General features: G+C 33.2%; 1 long non-coding RNA gene across 6 annotated transcripts; it reads left to right on the plus strand.

Annotated features, from left to right (window-relative positions):
- Nucleotides 1–11,421: 11,421 nt before the first annotated feature.
- On the plus strand, nucleotides 11,422–20,409 carry LOC103495088 (uncharacterized). 6 transcript variants are annotated; one of them, XR_007823931.1, is made up of 6 exons: nucleotides 11,424–11,943; nucleotides 12,570–12,922; nucleotides 13,050–13,156; nucleotides 13,365–13,406; nucleotides 19,670–19,768; nucleotides 20,182–20,409. It is a non-coding gene; the product is annotated as an uncharacterized LOC103495088 (long non-coding RNA). The 6 variants fall into 6 exon arrangements; XR_007823930.1 differs by having other exon boundaries at nucleotides 12,570–12,620; nucleotides 12,706–13,156; XR_007823928.1 differs by having other exon boundaries at nucleotides 11,425–11,943; nucleotides 12,570–13,156.
- Nucleotides 20,410–22,456: the final 2,047 nt, after the last annotated feature.

Genomic DNA, 22,456 nt, shown 5'->3' on the forward strand with positions numbered 1-22,456 from the left:
AAGAAAACATGAGATGAGTTCATAATGCTTTTTAAAACATTTCTCTCGATATTGTTGCTACATGAGTATCTTTGTGATATAAAAAGCAAAAAATGTCTTTTCAAACATATCTGCATCAGTAATTATTTCTCCACATAACAACAATTTTGAACAGGTTTTGAATAATTCATTATTGTCATCACTTACTGATTTAAAATCTTGTAGCCTTAAATGTGTCGAATCATAACAAGCTTGGGGAAGATGAACTAATTTTAAACGATCATATTTTCTTTCAATTTATTCCATAACATATGAGGATTTTTTATTGTTAAATATTCAGACTTCAAATTCTCATGAATGTGATGACGAAGGAAAATCATGACTTTCGTTTTTTTTTGTTGGTCGTTGCATGTCCTTCTTTAATTGTATCTCTGAGATTCATAGCGCCTAGATGCATTTTAGCATTAAGAACCCATGACAAATAATTCCTACCATTAATGTGAAGGGCCGTAAATTCCACTTTCGCAAGATTTGCCACGATAATATTATCATAAATATTATAATTATGTTAGAAATTTAATATACATAAAATATGCAAAATAATATTTATTTTATTACTTATAACGAGTAGGAAAAACTGACATACCGTTGGGATCTACCTTCGAGGAGGAGACGATTGAAGCTCATACTAATAACGTGTTGTGAAAGTGAGGCACAATCAAAACATGGAAACCGAAAAAATATAATATCAAAAGAACTAGAATATAATATATAAATAAAATAAATAAATAAGAAATATAGAAAATTAGATATTAGAACGTTCTAAAAAAAAGTCCACTATCTCTATTTGGAAATTTGCCTAATGTGTGTGTATATTTACAAACCCACCCAATGACCTCTATTTATAGGAAAAATGATAAGTACTTTGTGGATTGCTAGTCTACTAAGAGATGATATCTTCAAGACACATGTCCAGGGTGCTAGATGAGTAAGGAGGTGACACATAGTGAACATTGAAAGTAATAGTGGGCATATGTATATTAATATTTAATATTTATAATAAAAATCTTTTTCATTAATACTTAACAATTTTGAAACTTAATTGGGTGGGATTTATGGAATAGTCACTACAAGAAATAATATCAAAAAACGTTATAATAGACTTTTTATAGCCTTTTTCGAAAGTCCTGACAGCCTATGTTATTAAAAGTCTTGAGACTTTTCATAGCGTTCTTCCAAAGCTATAATGAGTGCTATCATAGAGTATGAAGATATGGCTTATATACGTTGCTATAAAAACATTTGATAGCGTTTTTTATTAGAGCTATAATAAGTTTATATAGCTTAAATAATGTGTTATCTTTGACATATAATAGCCTGTTTTCAACGCTATATTATAGTATTTGTAGCTATAATATTAAGTTATAATATTAATCTCTAATATAGTATTTACTGCTGTAATGAAGCTATAATAATTTTATTTAATCATTTTCAATTATTATAATAATTACAATAACCTTTTGATACCATGGCTATATAAATCTTTCTATAATTTTAACTTTAGATATGAAAGAGATAACTTTTTTCTTAAAAATAATTTTTGAATTAATTAGCTTTTGATAAATTTTAGTTCAAGGACTCAGCTTTAGTTAAATCTAAAGACATAAATACTTCATAACACAATGAATACTAATAACTTCCATTCATAATGTATTACAATTACAAAATAAAGTAGTCAATAATTTACTTAATTAATGTTGTGGTCTAAATGTACCAACCACACAAATTAACCCTCAAAATACATAAATTAATAAATGTATCAACCACACAAATTATCCCTCAAAATACAAAGTTCATCATAAGTGTACAAGATTATATGAGCTAACTGTCATCGTTGGTTCATTAGTCCTCTGGTTAAGACTCCATTCCATTCACCTACATAAAGTTATAAAACATATATCAATTTATGATTATGTAGACACCAAAGGTCAGATGAGTGCAGATGAAGCAGAAACTTGTTTGGTGCAAAGACATACTAATTGAAATTGATCCCTGCAAATCAATAAAAAAACCAGATTATAATTTATTTCCTTCATTTTACATTATGGCTCCTCAAGTTTGATATATAAACCTACAAAAGTAAATAAGATTAAGCTTCTCCTTTACTATTTCCAAACTTTTGTAATCAGATATAACCAAAAAGAGATTGCATATAGGATATTAGTAAATACCCAAGAACATAGATATACCCAAGAACATAGATATCGATCAGAGGGGAAGCTTGGAGCTAGTCTTCAGATTCAAACAGTTAGGTGGAGATTTACCAACCACGTTCATAACGACATGGAGGATATGTTGGATCCTTTTTTTTTTTTTTTTTTTTAACTAAGCAGCAGGAGAAACAAATATAATTTTAACTTAAAGGATGAAGCAAAATATCATTCCTTAAAGATTCATCCCAAGGAAGTTTCACATCTTCCTAACTACTATTAACATTTTTAGATTAGCTGACAAAATTTGGTACATTAACACACCTTTCACTTTGGAGTAACGTTCAATGACATCATCTACAATTCTGTCAAAGCTTGGTATAAAACCATGGAGACTTGAAAGACCAATTTAATCCTGGATAATCCATAGAAAATATGCCATAATCTGACAATGCTAATTGTTTTGCAATTTCTGAAACACAGCACCAAAAAAAAAAATCAATATCTATTATGGTATACAAAATTCCAAACTAGGTCATTTATACTACTTGACAGAACCCACATGCCTTTAAAGAAAAATGTGTAGGTGTCTCCATAACCATGTCAATAATACCTCACTTCAGAATTTGGATGTTTCCCTTTCTCTTCTTCCTCTTCAGTTGTTTGTCTTTTTGGAGGTTTCAAATGACTGGCCAGAAGACAAAATACACAGTGCTTAAATATAAATTTCCTACTATGGTATATTCCTGAAAGGTTTCATTTCATCCATACCCTACATGAATATATAAAATATATATCAATATATGATTATGAAATACTAATAATAGTCAATTAAGTAAATAAATGTAGATAAATAAGCTTTGAAAATAACATCCTAGTAATTAATTTTTCACCCCTCCCCCTCAAGAAAAATATTACACAAACTCAATCAAATTGTTCTTCAAAAAAGAACACAAACTCTCCAAGCAAAATATCACAACATATCTCCCAATGAGCCATCAGTTAATCCTGAATAGAAGACTAGAATATTGTTCAGCATAGTATCAAAAGCATTGGTTTTAAATTATGAACGAAAAAGCAAGACAAGAAATAGACTTGCAAAACTATACAACTTATTAATTCAAAATGTGGAGAACAAGAAAGTTAACTTGCAAAACTTCTACAAACCCATAATCCAATATGTAGCTGTCTGAGCCCAATAAAGTTCTTGAAATTATAAGTAAACTATGAAAGCTCTTCATAAATTTAAAAAAATGAAAATTTTCAAATTTGAAAGCTCACATATGAAAAATTGTTTAAAGATAATAATATACTCAGTAAATAAATGAAATCGTAAAAAGGAAGTAATGCCATCATAAGTAAACTATGTAAGATCACTATAGCAATCCTGCTTACTTTTTCAGGGTTGACGAATGTCTCTTACTATACACCACAATACATCAAATCTATTGTAAATAAAAAAAAAGAAGAGGATGAGAAATCTCCACAAATCTCTTATCAAATCTTATAAACATAATTAAAGTCATCAAACTAATAAAACAAACTAAGCCATCAAATAAACCAAACAAATTAAAGACTTCACTTACATAACAATTAATCTTACTTAATAAAATCTCTCAACCTTGAAAACTACAAGAGCTATTGGAATGAGAAACAAACCATTAGCAAACAGAAGAACCAAAAAGTAGTCAAAACTTGGGGGCTAAGATTCATAAGAAACTTAAAGTAATGGAGCACGAAAAAAGAGCAAAAACCAGTCACTTAATAACCAAATCCAAATTGATTAAATTTGGTTAAAGAACAAATCAAACCAAAATTAACAAGCTAGTTTCATCCTTTGCATAGGAAATGAGTAATCTAATACCTCATATACAAAAGCTTATCCAAAGGTGGAAGAAGTTTTGTTGGAGAACTTCACTAAGTCACTCACAAACTCGTCATCCACCACTGAATTTGTAAAGAAATAATCAATACACAAATGAATAAGAAGTTATGCAGTATTCGATGTTCTTACATATAACGAAAATAAAAATGAAGCAAACCAAACCATAATAAACATTACCACAATTCCAACTGGGAGCCTAGACAACTAGAAAATTACCTCAAGTATAGACCTAAGTTTTATATCTCAATGTCATTCTCACATACTTAATGTATACTACATATAATTCAAAACATAATTTGTGACCTAAAAAGTGTGAAAGTTTGCAGTGTTGTAATTATATTAACACAGACAACAAAGTATGTAAACAATAAATTTCATAGTTGTTCGTTAAGTGCAGTCTCACCTCAGTTTTCCAATGTAAAAGCTAACTTGATCTCAAAATGTTTTCGGCATCCATTGAGATAATATACTCTGTGCTAGAAAGGAAAAAGTTTCAATACAATAAATTCAATTAATTCGAAAGGAAAAAATGAAAAAGAAAAAGAAAGAAAATTAAAAAAGAAAAAAGAAATTGAAAAACTGTATCGTAATGAAAATTTACATTCTTCTTCTTCACATAGACACAGTATTTCCATCAAACAGATCATCAATCAAACCTTCAATGTCTTCAGGTTGATACTTTACGAAATTCTCCGATTGTCTTTCGGAATCATCACCGCTGACACAGATATCCTAAGCTCCGATTGAAGCTGCTCGTCACTTACTACCCAACTGCTTTGCATTTTGTGTATTTCATCGAACATCGCGTTAAAGCTTTTGAATCTCTCCTTCAATATGCGCTTCGATACACCAGCAATCTTTCGTGGCTTAAACACTGCAACACCTTACTCCATGTTTCTCTCTAGTAATTTTTATGGTATTGTTGAAGATTTGTCGATCGTTTCCGGCACCAACAGTCCCCCATGAAATCAATAATTTCACATGACCCTTTGATTTTCTATACTATGTATCTTCTGTTGTTCATCAGGAAAATGTACCGAAGAGATGCATCGCGGTATAGTTTTGATCTCATTGTGACAGTTCTCTAGGTCGTAGAAAATTTAGGGGTTTCTAAAATTTGGGAGAGGAATGATGTTTAGAAAGGGGTTTCTAAAATATTGGGAGGGGACTGAAAGGGAGGGTTTCTGAAATTTTTGGCAAAATTTTTGGCTCTAAAAGGAGGGAAGGGAAAGGAGGAAACCTTTTTAGTTTTTAATTTTATTATTTTTTCTTTTCATCTTTCAATAGCTCTATTCAAAATGGGCTATCTTCAAGAGCTATTAAAAGGCCAATTTTTTGTAGTGAGTTATAAGTAAAACACCTTACTTAGGCAAGAGTTGTATTCATTTTATCACTAACATTATGTAACATCCCAAATTTAAAGTAATTTTTAATTTAATTATCTTGAATTATTTAAGGTCTAAGTTGGTTTATTTAGAATTAGATTATGAGGGATGTTAATTAAATGGAATTGAAAGATTAAGAAAAATGTGATTTGGTGGAATGTTGTGTCATGCTCCATCTCAAAGTCACTTCATATGACCAAGTGTACGTATGCCACCTAGACACTTAGCGCATCACTCCCTTGAGTTAAGACGCTGAATGCCTAGTAAATGCATTAAAGAAATTTACACATGGAAATTGATATAGATGAAACAAGATAACTTTATTGAGGATCCAACTAAGATGATACATTTAAGTCTCAATACACAAGATTTTCAAGAGGACCAAGCACAGACTCAAAATCGATGACAACCTGACCCCTCTCGCCTAACTCTACATGTTATGCGAAGTAACAGTGACCACTACCAAATGATGCAATTCCCAAGGCACAGTAGGCGATCAAGGCTGCAAGTCTGATGTAGGATGTCCTTCGCTACCTGAGAGGGATAATACAAAACATGGAAAAGATAGACGAAGAACACCTAAGAATGAGATTTTCCCTTTTAAATTCTCCATCATAATTCAAATTTCAACCTAAGCGTCTCGCATACCACATATTCATTATGCAAAATTGTTCTACATTTTTAGTTTACATCTTTGTACCATTTCCTCAACTTGAGCATTGTTTACCACACTTTTTTGCTAAGTTTCAGCTATGCGGAGTAATCTCAACGCAGAAGCAAGTTCCATCAATTCTACAACGCATAATGCATGTTCCAATGCCAGATCACACAACAAGTATTGGATATCCCATACTAGATCACACAACAAGTATGAGACATCCTATTCAAGATCAAACAGCATAAATAGGGCATTCTATTCAAGAACATATAGCAAGAAAAGAGCATCTTATCCTAGATCACACAACAAGGATAAGACATCCCATACCAAATCATATAGTAAATTTCTTTTATAACTTATTAAATTTCATAAAATTCTTCATTTCAAGGCATAAATGTTTTGGGAATTGGAGGACGTAACATAAGTCACATAGATCATGGCCAATAGGGAACATGTTTAAGGATTTGAACATATTTGAAAAACCTTTTTATTTTAAAAAAAAAATTGTTTACAAGAAGAACCACTCAATCTTTAACAATCGGCTGGCTTCTTTGCAAGTTCCTAGACCAAGTTCTTTTTGCAATCTCTTGCCGGTAATTGAGCTTTCAGGAATTTCTAGGAAATTTCCTCAATTCCTTCTCAACTCAACACTGAATAAAGCAATCCTGAATTGATCGGGTACCTTCTATTTATAGGATTTTCCAATGACGTTTTTCTAAGCAGAATGATGACTTCTGTTGGTGGCAAGGACAATCCAGTCACTGGATGCCACATGTCTCTGCCAAAGCCTTATCCTTGATTCAGATTGGGTGTCGGGGTCAAATCAATCGTCGACCTACCTAACACAAAGGTTGCGCTCTCACTTCTCGGTAGAGTAGACTCAATGCTAGATTGTTCGTGTCGTCATCTTTCTCCAGTTTCTTTATCGCATTGCTTCCTCACTATACCCGAGTTACTTATTTGTAGTTGTCTTGTACTATTTATTTCTTTCATCTCAATGTATAGTCAAAACACGTTCAAGGTCTTATATGCTGATTAAGTAATATTATATAACATACATACACATAAAGTTATATATATATATATATATATATATTAGTTAATGAGTAGAGGGGATATTGGATGTATATTGGTATATATATATATATAATTAGATGTGTGTTTCTGTTAGAGGTATAAACATATATATTTTATTACATATTTATCTTGAAGAAAAAGAAAAGTTAAAGGGCGAATAGGGTTTGGGGTATTTAATACCCTGGGAACCCAATACATTTACTAAAAATAGAAAAAGAAATTATTTTTCGGAAAGCTTTCATCTTCCTTCTCAAGAGGAATACTGCCCCTCTCTCCTTGGAATTTCTTTCCAGTCACTTGTCCACCTCCACCGTCGATGGCCACCACCCTTATGCCTTCGCCGCTCATCGTCGGATCTACTCATTGTTGTCGCTCTCCGATTGTTTCTGGGTGAGTTTCTGTGGTTTTGATGTTTTTGTTATGGGTTTTAATATTCATTAAAGATTGATTTTAAGAAATTGATTTTGAAGTTAATGGGAAGCCAATCATTAAAGGTTGATCGAAGAACTTTCGAAATTTATCTTTGTTTTTTTCCAACAAGATCGAAATTTGGAGTTTCAACATCAATTAGGTAAGTTAGATTGGAGAATTAAAATTGGTTTATAATTGATAATTTTATTGGATAAAATTACCAATTTAAATTCATTATGTTGGTTGAATTTAGGAATTTAATTATTGCAACTAGGGAATTATGTTGGTTTAAATTCACGTAACTAAGAAGGAATATTTATTGAATGAATTGGATTGGGTTAAATTGCATTGATGACATGGTTAATTGTGATTTATTTTGAAAAAATCATGAAGTATGATGATTATGTAAATTGAATGAGGTTATTGAATAAATGTTTTAGGATATGTTTATGGAGAATTAGACTGGACAAAATTTAATTGAATTAGAATGTTTGTGGATCAATGGCAACTGTTAATTTTGGTTATGAGGCTAGTACACCCTTCGGTGTCCTATAGGATCGCTACTTATAGACTATTCACTATTAACTGTATGGACCAATAACTGTCAAGATCACTAATGATACACTAAAATAAAGATAATTTTGGATTTAATTATCTTCATTTTTGTTTAATTATGTTGAATTTGTTGGGCATTAATTTTAGTTAATTATTTTGAGAATTATTCGGTTGCATAGAAATTAGAATTAATTAAATATTTGTTTGATGAATATTTAGTTAATTAGAAGATTTGTAATTTTGATGTTGTTAAGAATTTAATTGAATTAAATTATGTTATTGGTTATAGTTAAAAATTTTGGATTTAGGGAGTATGGTTATATATATATATATATATATTTTGGTGAAAAGATAATTATTAAGGAAAGAATAATTAAAAGAGAAAAGATTGAAGTGATAAAGAGATTTAATTGAGGAAAGATAAGGTGAGTTTAATTTATTTGAAATTTGGAAAAAGTAAATAAAGATAATAATAAGGGAAATTGCATCACATGACAAAGATTTAGAAAAAAAACAGCCCATTATGTCCCTTTTCTGCATATTGCAAATATGACAAATATGACAAGTAATTAGATATATTAGACTACTATCATACGGCTATCAAAGGACTATTAGAGGGCTATTTGTTTTTAAATTCGTTACTTTTGCAATTTGGAAAATGTAGTAATATGGTCCTATTATCGTAAATTTTTTTTCTATTTTTGCAAACGCTCCTAATAATAATAGGTTAATTTTCATAAATATTACAAGCTAATAAAATATTTACAGTTTGCGTAACAAAAGGAAAAAGCCCATGAAGCTGGCCATTATTTTAAAACATTTCAGGTTTGCCATTCTTTTTTATCATCTTTTTTCTCTTACTTGCAAATTTTTTTCTTTTCACTGCCCTTTTCACTTCTTCTACAAATTTTTTAAATATTTATGTTTGCCCTTCCTTTCCATCTTCTTTCTTTTGCAATTTTTCTTTTCCTTTCCATCGTCTTTTTCTTTTTTTCTGCAATTGTTTTTTAACTGTCATTTGGTTCAAGATCATGTACCAAATATAAAAGATCTATTTGTTTCCAAACTTGTTGTTTTAAGATCGTGTACCAAAAAATTTTGAAAACAAATTGTTGAGATTTGGCTACCCAAATTTAAACAATCAAATCTAAATGATTGTGTACCGAAAAATCTTTAAAAAAATCGTTGAGATTTGGCTACCAAACTTTAAACGATCAAAACTAAACGATCGTGTACTAAACATAAACGATCATGTATCAAAAAGTTTTTATAAAAAAATCGTTTAGATTTGACTACCTAAATTTAAACGATCAAATATAAACAATCGTATACCAAAAAATAGTCAAATCTAAACGATTGTTTACCAAATATATTATACACATTGGATGTCAATTAATCACGTGGCAATTTTGGTAATTCCCATTGTGGGCTTTTTCCATTTTGGAAATTGTTCTATACAGTGTAAATATTTTGTCGCTTTGTTATATTTTCTAAAAGTTTCCATAATAATATTTATTGTTATTATTATTATTATTTAAATAAATAAAGGAGTCTCGGGATACATGAACTTCATCTTCTCCATTCCTCCCTCTCAAACTCCTGCATTGTCGGCCCTTCACCATCCAACCTCACATCCCTCGCAAACCACCATCTCCGATGAGATTTAGCCATCCGATGTCCACCCACCGTTCACGCTCAGACGAAGCCGAAGATTTTTGTCAGATAGAGTCCGAGCCATGTCCAGACTTTGCAAGCCATTCCTTTTCTCCATTTCTGCACAAGTTCGAGTTGTCATCTACGTTCGTAAAATCTCTTTGTTTGTCAAAGCCTTCTCATGCAGCCATCCACCGTGCTTCGTCGTCTTCCGTCCATGTTCAGTGTAGCTTAGTCACGTTCTCCATCCACGTTGGTCTCTTTGTTTGCGCTTGAGCCGAAGGCTATTTTCCATGTTGTCTGTTCATATGAGAGTAAAGACGAGCACGCCCCTACTTTCTCGCTCATCGGGCTGCACGCGTCGAACCTACTCCATCCAAGCCACGTCCAAATTGTGTCCTAGATTCGAGTCAATCTATCTTTGATTCGCGAACTGAGATTTCTTATCTAGCCACGTGAGCCAAGCTTTTTTCCTATCTAGCCGAGCCAAGCCTCTCACCCCTTGTTTCTTAAGCCATTTAGTGTTTTTAGTGAGTTTTGATTGGATTTTAGGTACACCCATCAAATATTAATTTCAGGTTTAAGTAAATTTTTTTTGGGATTAAAGTTGAATTATTTTCTTTGAAGGTTGTTGGCGATTTTTTAGAGAAATTAATGTTTCAAATTTTTCCCATCAAGGTCGAGTTGGCTTCAACCTCAATTTTTAGATATGTAATTTGGTAGAATTTTTTGATAGCAACCAATTGTCAATACTATTAGTTAAAGTTACTAAACTATTCTTTACTGTTTAGGAAAATTTTAATTGGAAAATTCTCGACTGTCAAATTAAGGAGTAAATTTTAAGCTAATCTCTCAAGTAAGAGGTTCTCTTCTACTGAGCCTAGCTCGAATATAAAATTAAGTGCTTGCATGTATTTATTGTTATGCATTGAGGTAGTTAAGATGCATAATGTGTTGTAGTTGATGACTGATATATTTATGATAATGATTACGTATGATTTATTAATTACATGATTAAGGAATTTATGATTGATATTTCATGCTATGTTATGACGTTTGCTACATGCTTTGGACTGTAGTGTCTCTGTTAACTTAGGTTATTAGGATTTGTACCTACATGTATGATGTCTCTCAAGATCACCACTTTAGACAGATTTATGACTGTGAGCTTTCAATGGGACCACCAGTCTATCATGACATGTTTATGAGTGGTCTGACGATACCACTTATTACCCGATATCATGTATGTTCCTTCAGGTTCACCGATTGATGAGAATAGTGTTCCTATGGGATCATGAGATTTCGTGTGTTCTATTGAGCACACGATGGTTTTTGGTACCTCTTAGTGGGATCCTAACGGGAAGTTAACAAACATCTAGCGAGACCAGTAGTGGGTTCCTTACTAAGTATATGTTTATACTCATTACAAGAAATATGAATTTCTATGACAGTTGGCTGAGGGTGAAAAAAATATCTTAAAATGCTAAGAAAGCGCATTTTCGACGGAAAAATGCAAAAATTTTCAGATTTGAATAATTTGTAACATTTTTTAAGTGTCAATTCTATGAAATTTCTTAAATGTCATTGAATATAAATAATAAAATTATAATTTTTTTTTCCTTTCCTGTCCTATACACTTTTCCTAGATTTCCTCTTTTTCTCATACCAACGAAAATCCCAATTTCTTTCCCTTCCCCAATTTTTCAATTTCACGCAAGGGTTCAAGTTCATGCCGCCTCTACCATCTCTCTGACTCATCCTCTCATCTCGGCTTGTCATCTCAGGGCAACGATGGTGTTCAATTTCTCCCCTTCTCAATCTCTGACCGTCTCTCCTTCTCAAAAGTCTCTCAATTTCTGATCATCTCTCCTTCTCAGAAATCTCAGAAGAAGACGATGCTCTTGAGAAATAAGAAGATGGACAAGAAGATTGGGATGATTGGAATGCAGACGAAGAAAAAGGCGAAGAATCATTGGATTTGAATTTTCTGTGTCTATTCTGCCAACTCAAAGTACACCGAATGCAACATGTTGTTCAACCATTGCAATTCTGTTCACTAATTTCAATTTCCACAGCATTAAAAGTGATCTGAGTTTAGATTTTTATGGTTCTTTCAAAATTATCAACTATGTAAGATCTCAAGTTAGCTAACTTTTTTTTTATTTTTTTTAATTTCATGAGTTTCACATTTGCTAACTATTATTGACAAAATAGACTAGAAAAGAAGATTTTTTAACTGGAATCTGCATGAATTAGTCATTGAAACGAAAAGCAACAAATGAAGAGGACTACAGTTGGAAACAAGAGATAAAATATTGCAAGGAAATCAAGCGATTCGATTAAGTTCTACATTTATTTAAGTAAAAACAATTCAAACATTTATAGGAAAAATAAGCTACTATTATGCTTAAATTTCTACCACTAACGTAGAATATCTTTCTTAATCAATCCACTAAATCATTATGCCACTGTCCTCGAATTTTGGAGGAAGAGGAACTCCATTTACCTATTTGTACATTTTTTCTTTGATGAGTTCTTGTATATTCTAAAAATACTGTATGCCTTTCTTCCAGGTGCACTGTTACTTGAAGAAATTGTTGGTTGGGATCATTAATTTTGCATGTTCTTGTATAGTTTGATAGTTAATTTTGCATTTTTTTTTCTTTGTACATTCTTCCATGTATCCTCTCCCTTTGCATGTTTGGGATCATTAATTTTGCAAACTAAGTTTCTACTTGTTTGTATAATTTTCATAGGAAACCAATGCAAACTTCGATGAAGTGGTGATTGTTGCTAAATAGCTTCAGGTAACTTTATTTCTTACATATTTGGGTTTCTTTTTTATTACTGTATTTAGATATCAGCATACTGAATATGAAAGTGGAACTCTAGGCCTCTAGCAATAACCATATGCCAATAAATGTCTGTACTTCATTGAGGTCAATTATATGATTAAGGATAGTTGACAAAAGCTTATGGGAGGAAGATTCAAACTATTTTCTTACCTATGTGGAAGGTTTTCGTAATCGTCACTTCAGGGAAATTATATCATTTACTTTTGCAACAGTTCATAAGGGCACCATAAGCCAAATTTGGGTTTCTTGAAAAGGTATAATGCTACTACTCTTATGCTAAAATGAAATTAAGTTGAAGCTTAATAATCTATGGATTATATTATTATGAGTTCCTCGTTGAAATTGATTGATCTATTCCTGAGTGATTCTCAAAATTTGTAGAAGTTGTGCTGTTGTGCTATTGTGCTGGCTTACAGGTGGATTATGCATCACACTTATTTTGTTTCAGGTAAAAAGGTGAATATGAAAGATGAAAAAGGGTCTCTATTGTAAGTATTGATATCATAATCTCAAGCTCTTATCTGGATGTGAATATTAATAGATACTTTTTACTTTTAATATCTCATATTTGCCTTAATAACCAAGGGCACTTTTGTTTCTGTCATGATTAGATTTTCTTTGACCTCTGTTGTATGCTATTGTAGTTCAAAACTTTCTATTGTAGTTTACAAAGTGTAACTTTTGCGTTTCTATTAGGTTTTGCACGAATATGATCTACTATAGTGATGAAGCTATCGAGTAAGTGATTACATTTACATGACAATTATGAAGGTCTTTTTACAACAAGTTATTGTTATGTTGAATGTTACTCTATTAGTTTAAATCACTTCAATTATACTTCCGCGGGGGATATATTATGAACTAATATAATTGGATGAAGTAAATTCGATTTTAACTAGGCCAGAAGGGCCTTACAAAAAGTAAAACTTTATTATATTGTTATATTGATGTGTAAAGTCATAATCTAAATTGAGGTTTTGTTTTTTTACTACGTTTTGAAAGAATCCATTGGATGTGTGAAGCCATATTGGAGCAACTGATTGATTTATAAGACTTTTGTAGAATTGGTAGCAAAATTTTGGTTGCAATGTACTTATTTTAAGCTTGTTCGTAGCAAAAGACGTCTCTATTCACTATAAGAAGACGGGGGTCTACCGACGCAGAGATGCATCGGTAGAAGCCAGGACTGCGTCGAGACAGGCTACACCGATGCAGAAATGGACATTAACAAGAACATCGTGAGAGACGCATCATGAAAAGTACTTCTGATATACGAATGAGACGAGGTCGATAAAGGGTTACTGTGGATGTACTGTTCGCTGACATGGTGAACACGTCGGTGGTGGAGAATTGTCAACGTCTAATAAAGGCGTCGTAAATGGGTTACTGCTGATGTTGTCAAGTACGTCGGCATATATGAACCATCGACGCAGCGTCGGCAGATCTTCTGACGACGCCGCATTGGCAGACCTTCTAACGACGCCACATCGGCAGACCTTCTGACAACACCACATCGGCAGACCTTCTAACGACACCGCATCGACAGAACGACCGTTTCTGATGCATAATGTCCGTTAAGAAATCCTTATTATAATATTTTTAAATTTTTTTATTTAATTTAATTTTTTTTCAAATTGGAATCGAATTTGATTTAAATTCATTCAAATACTAAAAAAAATTACCGTAAATATAAGAAAATATCAAATGAAATTTATATTAAAAATAATTCAAAAATACACGTTTATAGTTTAGAAATTACATAGATAATGAAAAGGAAAAAGTAAAAAGTAAAAACAGAAAACTAAACACATAATCTAAGCGTCGGTGTCCCAAGAAAGTTTTCCATGCCTTCAAACCTACAATAACACTAAATTAAATTTAAATATATATCTCCAATAATATAAAATTAAAGAATGTAAAAGTTGAAAATTTTGTACCTCAATGAAATCAAGGTCCTCTCGAAGTCTGGGAGAGGTATTCAATCATTTTCCTCATTTCTTCCATTTGTGGAGCTTGTTCTTCCATTTGGCAAGTCTATGCTTCTATCAAGCAAACACTTTCTTCATGCTTCTTGTTACTTTCTTTTTCTACTACCTTGTTTTTCGCCTGTTAACCTCCCTGACGTTGGCCAGCTCTCGCTCGATAGATGTAGACGAAGAACTACCAGCAGCGTGTCGAGACTTTGGCTTGGAACCCCAATCAAGACCTTTTACGTAGCTCGGTCGTCTACTCAAAAACATCTTGCATATCTTATCCTTGGAGAGTGGTTGAGAACACTCTAAGATTGGCTGGGATTGGATTTCCAACATTTGTGTAACGGCCCAACTCCTTATACTAAGTCCATTACTAAATGTAAATGACAGAAATAAAGTTATAAAGTTTGGCTAAAACTGACAACCTCAAAATTTTATTTATTTAAAAACCAAATCAGGGTAATGTGTGAAATGTAAACAAATATTAAAATCCTACTCGGGCCCTATCTACTTTTAAAGAAACGAAATAATAAAAAAAGAATAATAAAAATTCAAATACTAAAAGTTTAAACTGGGGTGTAAAGCGGAAGCAGAGATCCCTATGGCTCACCACGGTCACTTCTGGTCGCTCGCCAGCTTGTCCTTGCCCTTACCTCTGCCCTACTTGAAAAATATGAAATGGAAAGAGTGAGTATAAAATACTCAATAAGAGACCCACTACTAGTCCCCCTAGGTGTCCGTTAACTTCCTATTAGAGTCCTGAAAATGGTACCCAAGAACTGGCACGTTCCCGAACACGTGCAACATGTGATCCCGTAGGAACAAAATCTGGTCTTCGGTGACCCGAAGGAACACCTAGGACAATCTAGTCTGTAGCGTGCTTGGAGGAAGCGCTAAGATAATCGGGCTGCGAGGATCTCGTCGAATCGCTTGAATCATATCTGTATCTATGCTAGACTGGCAGTCCCGTCGGACTACACAGTCCTAAGTAGGTGGTGTTCCCGAAGGGCACCCATGCAGGTACGACTCTAATAGGGTAAGCTAACATGCACCTTAACCACAGCATACATATAGCATAGCACCATCATGTAATCATATCACAGCTAAACATCATATCACATCTCATTACAATGTCCAAACATCAAGTCATAACAAGCCACGTCATCACATTATACCATGCCATCATATCAAATCACATCATCAGTCACATCATACCCTCATTAATTGACATATCGTTATACAGTCTAGTTCTCAACGTGCATAACTAGGAATGCATGCGGTTTCATGATTCTAGTCGTAGAGCTAGTAGTAGAAATCTCTTACCTGGAGATTTGCTCAGTCGAATTCTAACAGTAAAATCACACGCTTCCCAAGTCGCGAGTTCTAGATTGTTAGGAACAACAATTAATAACCTAACCCTCACGGGACAAAGTCCAAGAATTATTTGAAGCAACTTACCCAAGATCAAGGTTGCAATAAATTCCTTTAACTCGAGAAATCCCACGCTCCAACTCCAATTGGTCCAACCGGCCCTTTCAGAGAGATAATTTATTTTAATCCAAAATTAAATTTTTTAAAAAACCAAAATTACTCTTCATTGGGTATGCCAAAAACCCAACCAACTTACCAAAAACTTCCCAACGATAGGTGGGGAAAGGACCGAAAAAGGCTAGGTGGCTCAAAAGGGCTTGGCGACTCGGCTGATAGGAAGGAATCGGCTCGGCTTGGAGTTAGAAATCGACTCGACTTGGAGGCAGGGGTCAGGTCAGCTTGCGGTAGAAGGCGCGGCTCGGCAGGGCGCTTGCAGCTCACGCGCGTGCGGCTCGATGCGGAGAGGAGCGGCTCGGGTCGTGGAGAAGAGACGCGGGTCGGGCACGGGTGAGCGACTCAGGTTGCGAAGAAGAGACGCGGCGCAACTGGGCTTCGCGGGCTTCGATGACCGGCGCGCGGCGTGCAATGGCATGGCTGATCGAGCGGGGTGCGATGCGGCTGAACTTGTGGCGGCGTTTGGCGGAAGAATCGGGCTGGCGGCTGGAGAGAGGCGGGTCAGCTTCCGATCCGCGAAGAGTGGCGACTGGAGGCGCGGGTTCGACGAACGACTCGCTCAGGATGATCGGCTGGGTAGGCGACGGACACCCGATGGAAGGCTTAGGTGGACGGTTGCGCTCGAGACAACGGCGCGGCGACCAGCAGTGAGGGAAAAGGGTGGTGGCGGCAATTTAGGGCTTGGGTTTTTTTTTTCCTTCTTGGTGAAGATGATGGTGGTGCATTAATTGCACATCCCAATGCTCAATTTAAATAAAATAAGTCCTTTTATTTTATTTTATTTGGCTTTATTTTATTACTTTATTCTCTTTCCCCAAGATCTTCACACTCTCTCTCTTTAATTAAAAACACCAAATCTCTCTTAACTTCAAATCAATAACTCTACCAAATTCGTTTTCCAATTTAAATAATTATTAGCCTCAACTTAAATAATTATGCAAATAAAAAATATCACTAGTGAAGTTTCCTCAAATAAATTCAAAATTCGATAACTACACTAAGATAAAATTTTAAATTTCAAAATTTTGGGGTGTTACAATTTGATTCTGCAAATAATTTTTTTGTTAATTAAGTAGAACATATAAACCAACTGTTGTGTGAAACAAGAAAAATAACAACTTATATACTTACATGCGCATCTACAGCTGCCTACAAAACGAACTGGCCACCCCGAGCGTGTGTTTCTTTGAATAACTTGAAACATTCGATCGAATGACCCCGCTCTTCAACGAGCTCGTGTTGTCGTGGCTTGGAGCGTGTGTCTCACATTAACATGCCGACGTATTGCTAAAGTGAACAGAGAGTGACAAGATAGGCTTGTCCTGGCTTGGAGCGATAGATGTAGGGATCTTTCCATTTTGTACAACATATCTATCCAACTCCAGGTATCTGAAGTGTTGTCGTCTCCTAGGAATGGGAGCAGAAGGTTGAGAGGCATCTAGGAAGACAAAATAATTTCATAAACATAACAAAAAGACTTATGCATAAATAATTGTTTATGTAAAAGTGACTAACCAGATGTGTAACCAATCGACGACGTGCCTGGAACAATATTGAACTCCTCGGCATTAAAATCGAATAGATCATCGCTTTCATCAAAATCAGAGAAGTTATACATAGTACCTGTGGACATATAAACCAAAATTAATTAAACATACGAGAGTTCGTGAAACTGAATATATATAAAAACGAAAAAAAAACTATGAATACGTGATTCGTTAGTTATTGTTCTTCGTCATTGCTTGATCTGCTTTGAATGAATAATTTTTCATCATCATTGTTTATAAAGTCGTCAATTTATGATTTAAATTACAAAGATATTTACTTATTCAATCTATAAAATTTTATACATTCTACAATATACATTATTCCCTAACATTGACATACACTATTTATATAGTCTACAATATACATTATTCCCTAACATACACATACAAAATTTATACAATATGCAATATACAATTTATATATACAATCTAATTTACAAATACAATATACAATTTATACATACAATATATAATTTATACATACAATCTAATATATATTTTTTTAAAATAAAAAAGAAAAAATACACTATTTTTACCGATAAAGGCTTCAAACCAAATAGACGACAACACGAGGATGGTGAGCGATGAACGGTGACAGTGACGGGATAGCGGTAATAGACGGCGGTGCAAAAGACCTTCCTCTTCTCTTTTTTCTTTCTTTCTCTTTTCTTCGTGTGCTTCTATGTTCTGTGAATCACAGAACTAAAATGATCTCCCAATGTAACTCGAAAACATCGGAAGAACCCCCACTTGCGACGTTGTCACTTATGGCATCATCGGTGCGCTAAGAACTGCCTATGCAATCACTTATGTCATCGTGAGAACCTTGTCAAAAGTAGTCAAAACGTCAGATATCTTACAATATTACCTATCCTATGTTGGCAGAAGTTCAACCTTTCATGACGTCATGTAATCTGGTATCGTGATATGGTTGCAGAATATTTTAAATGTTCAATATTTTCCGACGCAATCAAAGCAACGTCGGCAAAAGGTCGACTGCCACGATGTCTTGCATGCAACATCAACAGTTATTGAACGACGACGACATGTACATGCATGTCGTTACGAAAAGTCTAAATTATTATTTAAATTAAACGTTTTCACGATCTCTCCTCACTTGGCATCGTGGAAGCCTCACCTTTTGTCGACGTTATTTGTGTGACGTTGCCAGAGCTCCACACTACTGATGCCTTCTGCACAACGTCGCGAAAAAGTTTTTCTTACAACGTCCCTTTTGCCAACACCTGTTTCGATGTCGGCAAACCTCCAATTTTTTGTAGTGGTTTATTCTTTCATTGTAAACCATTTACCAAAAATGGTTATTAGTCCATCCTTTTGTACAAATATTATAAATTGTATGATAACGTATATATATTAAAGTGTTGATTATTTGTTTCCATATGGGTGTGTTGTATTAGAAGTACTTTGTAATTGAACTGGTCTGTGTAATGGCAAGGAGACAGTAAAAATAGGGACTGTCATTTAATGCATTTTCTTGCAAAAAAAAAAAAAGTAATAGAGAAGTATATGACATTTGATTTTTTAAAAAACTGTCAAGATTGACATATTCTTGACATGAAAAAAATGTCAAATTATATGAATTCGTAACATTTTATATTTGTCGTCAATATGCAAAGAATGACAGATAATTACTCTAATATGTGTGAGCTGATGACAGTTAGTTATTGTCATAAAATATAAAATAATGACATTCATTATTTGTCAATAATATTAGATATGTGACATTTATTTTCTATCTTGAAAACACTTATTGTGTCAATTTTTTCAAACAGTCATAAATAGTCATTCTTTTACAGGAGATACAATGACTGTAAAAAACTGTCAAGAATTTTAAAGAAGACAGATTTTAACTATCATCGTAGGCCATTTTTCTTGTAGTGACAGTACTCACTCTTTTTTATATTTAATGTTTCAGACAAAGGTAGAGGTAGAGAAAAGATGACAAGTGACAAGAAGGGGTTGTGACTTACCATATGGACTTACCTTTTGCTTCCACTTTCTTTTCATATTTCCGGTATTTAACTTTAAATATTTTATTTGAATTTGTTAATTATTTTTATGTTATGTTTTTTAAAAATTTAGATAAGGTTCGAATTAGATTTATGTTTACATAGTATTTTCCTACTTAGTCAAATCATGATTTATGACATATGTTTGAAGTCATTTATTAAAGATTTAGTGTTTTTCTTCTTTCTTTTTCTTTTATTGCAAAATTGTCATTTATTTTAAAGCAATAACTTCAACTTAGTATAAAAAGTTGAGTCGTTACAACTAAACTAATTGATGTGTGCTTCTATAGGATCACTAAACTGTTATGACCCAGGGTGTTTGCTTAATAGGAAGTTAATAGTTCACCTAGTGGGCATAGCAGTGAGTTCCTTACTGAGTATTTTATATATACTCACCCTATATATGTTTAATTTTCAGGCACAAGTAAAAGCAAGCTAGTGAGTGACAAGAGGGACTCATGAATTGTGCCATTGGGACTATATATGCCTGATGTTTTTGCTATTTATTTTTATTTCTATGACTTTTTAATGCTATGAATCTTGGGTTAGATGGTAATTGGATTTATTAAATGCTTTCCTTTAATGATTTTATTAGGGGACCTCGACTAAGTTGTTTTTACTTCTTTTATTTAATTTTTTCACCTAAGGTTGTCTTCATTTTTTTTTATATAAATAATCTAAACTTTGCATGGCTTTAGTTTTAAAAATATTATTTTATTTAAGTAATGACCTCAGCTTAAGTTAAAAAGTTGAGTCGTTACAGTCTGTATCATACCTAAGTTTTAAGTTTTAGGTTATGTAGACTGACTTACGATGCAAGTCCATGATATTAGTCCCCTATGGCCAATTAGGGAGGCTTCATCCTCACTGGGTATGCTCTATCAATGAAAAGTTCTATGAGAATTGTTCTTCAAAGCATTCGTGTTCAAGTTCCATATATCGGTGAGAGGTGACTGTTTATGCTTTAGTATCAAGGAAAGGGGAAAAAAAAGAAATATTTGGAGAGCATTTAATGTTGGTCTATTTCACGAACTCACGAAGGGGTGATTAGAATGGAACATATATTTCAACTTAAAAGACATTGAATTTGACAAGATTATGTAGTATTATGGCAATAAAGAAAACAAAATTTTTGTACATGTGTTAAAGCTATTGAATGAATTGTTCAAATAGGAATCTAAGGAATAAGATATCTTGGTGGCACTGAAGGAAACTAAGGCCACGATCATGTTCAAAGATATTAAATACATTGAATTGTGTTTAGAGTTGAGATATGGGGGAAGAAAAAAAAAACTTTATTTAGTGCGAAATTGTCTTGAGGAGACTTCAAGAAATTATTTTGGTGCTTTACCATGGAGAATGAGATTAGTAAAACTACAAGGAACTTAATATAGAAGCTTAAAAGTTTATTTGTAGAAGAAAATATCAGTTTTAACAAAGGTTATTGGATATTAAAGTCAAATGATCCAAGAAAAATTCTGAAAGGATTAATATAGATCTAAATGATCACTTTAGTGGTACTAAAGATTGGTGAGTTGTGTAAGGAGAAATATTTTTATGTTCTTTCAGGTGTTTGTTTGAAAAAAAGAGAAGAGAAGAAAAAGTTACTAGTTTGAAGTATGAGTAAAGAAATAGTGAACTCCTTTATAATAACTAGGTAAGTTGACGTCATTGCAGAAAACCAAAATGGTTAGACATGAGTTTGGACTTAGGAAATAAAAAGCAAAGTATAATTTGTTTCAATTGAGGAATTATTTATAGGGTACTCAAATTAATCCATAATCTTGTTGTGAGGAAGAGATCCTATGCTTAATCAAGGAAAAAAAAAAAACCTCATGGTGTTCGAAAGTAAGGGTAACTATGAAAATGAAATGTAGATTTTAAAGGACCGTGGATAATCACATGTTTTGGATTATAAATTATGTTTCACTAAAAAAGAAAGAAATTTTTGTTGAATTTAGTGGTTTCATCCAAGATAAGTGTTAGGAAATAAAAGTATTTAAGGAAGGTTGCTATTTTAGAGATATAAAAGAAAAATGTGTCAAAAGTCCTAAGTGCTTAAAGTATGGCTTGGTTTCTAGGATATCAATTGACTAAAACCATGCAAGACCTGTGATTAAAATAGAAGGGGTCATTTTAACTAAGTGTACAGAATAGGTGTTTTGAAAAGTACATGTTTTGATGTAGGCGTTGAAGTGTGGAGATGCATCGAAGAAATACACGTTCAACACAAAGAGTTAGGTGTTTTGAGTTGTTTGTGAGTTGATAATGTTTATAAAAGGAATGAATTCCAATCAAAGCTTTTGTGTATTTTTTCAATTAAAGTTTTATGGTCGATGATTGTGAGATGATGTGAATAAACCATTAGTCTTATTCCTATCAATGAGCTAATTATTATGTGCACATAAGGAGTAAAGGCATGATGTAGAAAGGAACTGCATGGTGAATGAAGCTAGCCAATGCATAAAATGAGTGTATTAGGCTTAGCGGCCTTAGCAACGAGAAGTGAATCAATGAAATTCTCAGATGTTGTTGATGAAAAGTACATCACAGTAGTCTAAATGCAAGATGTCGAGTCTTGGCGTGGAGAATGTTTCATGATTATGTGAAACTAATTTGTGTTTATGCGATTTGATGTTTTATTGAACTAAGGCGTTGAGCCTATGTTTATGAAATGAAAATGAATTTATGTG

The sequence above is a fragment of the Cucumis melo genome, chromosome 10 (assembly GCF_025177605.1).
Source record: "Cucumis melo cultivar AY chromosome 10, USDA_Cmelo_AY_1.0, whole genome shotgun sequence".
Taxonomy (NCBI): domain Eukaryota; kingdom Viridiplantae; phylum Streptophyta; class Magnoliopsida; order Cucurbitales; family Cucurbitaceae; genus Cucumis; species Cucumis melo.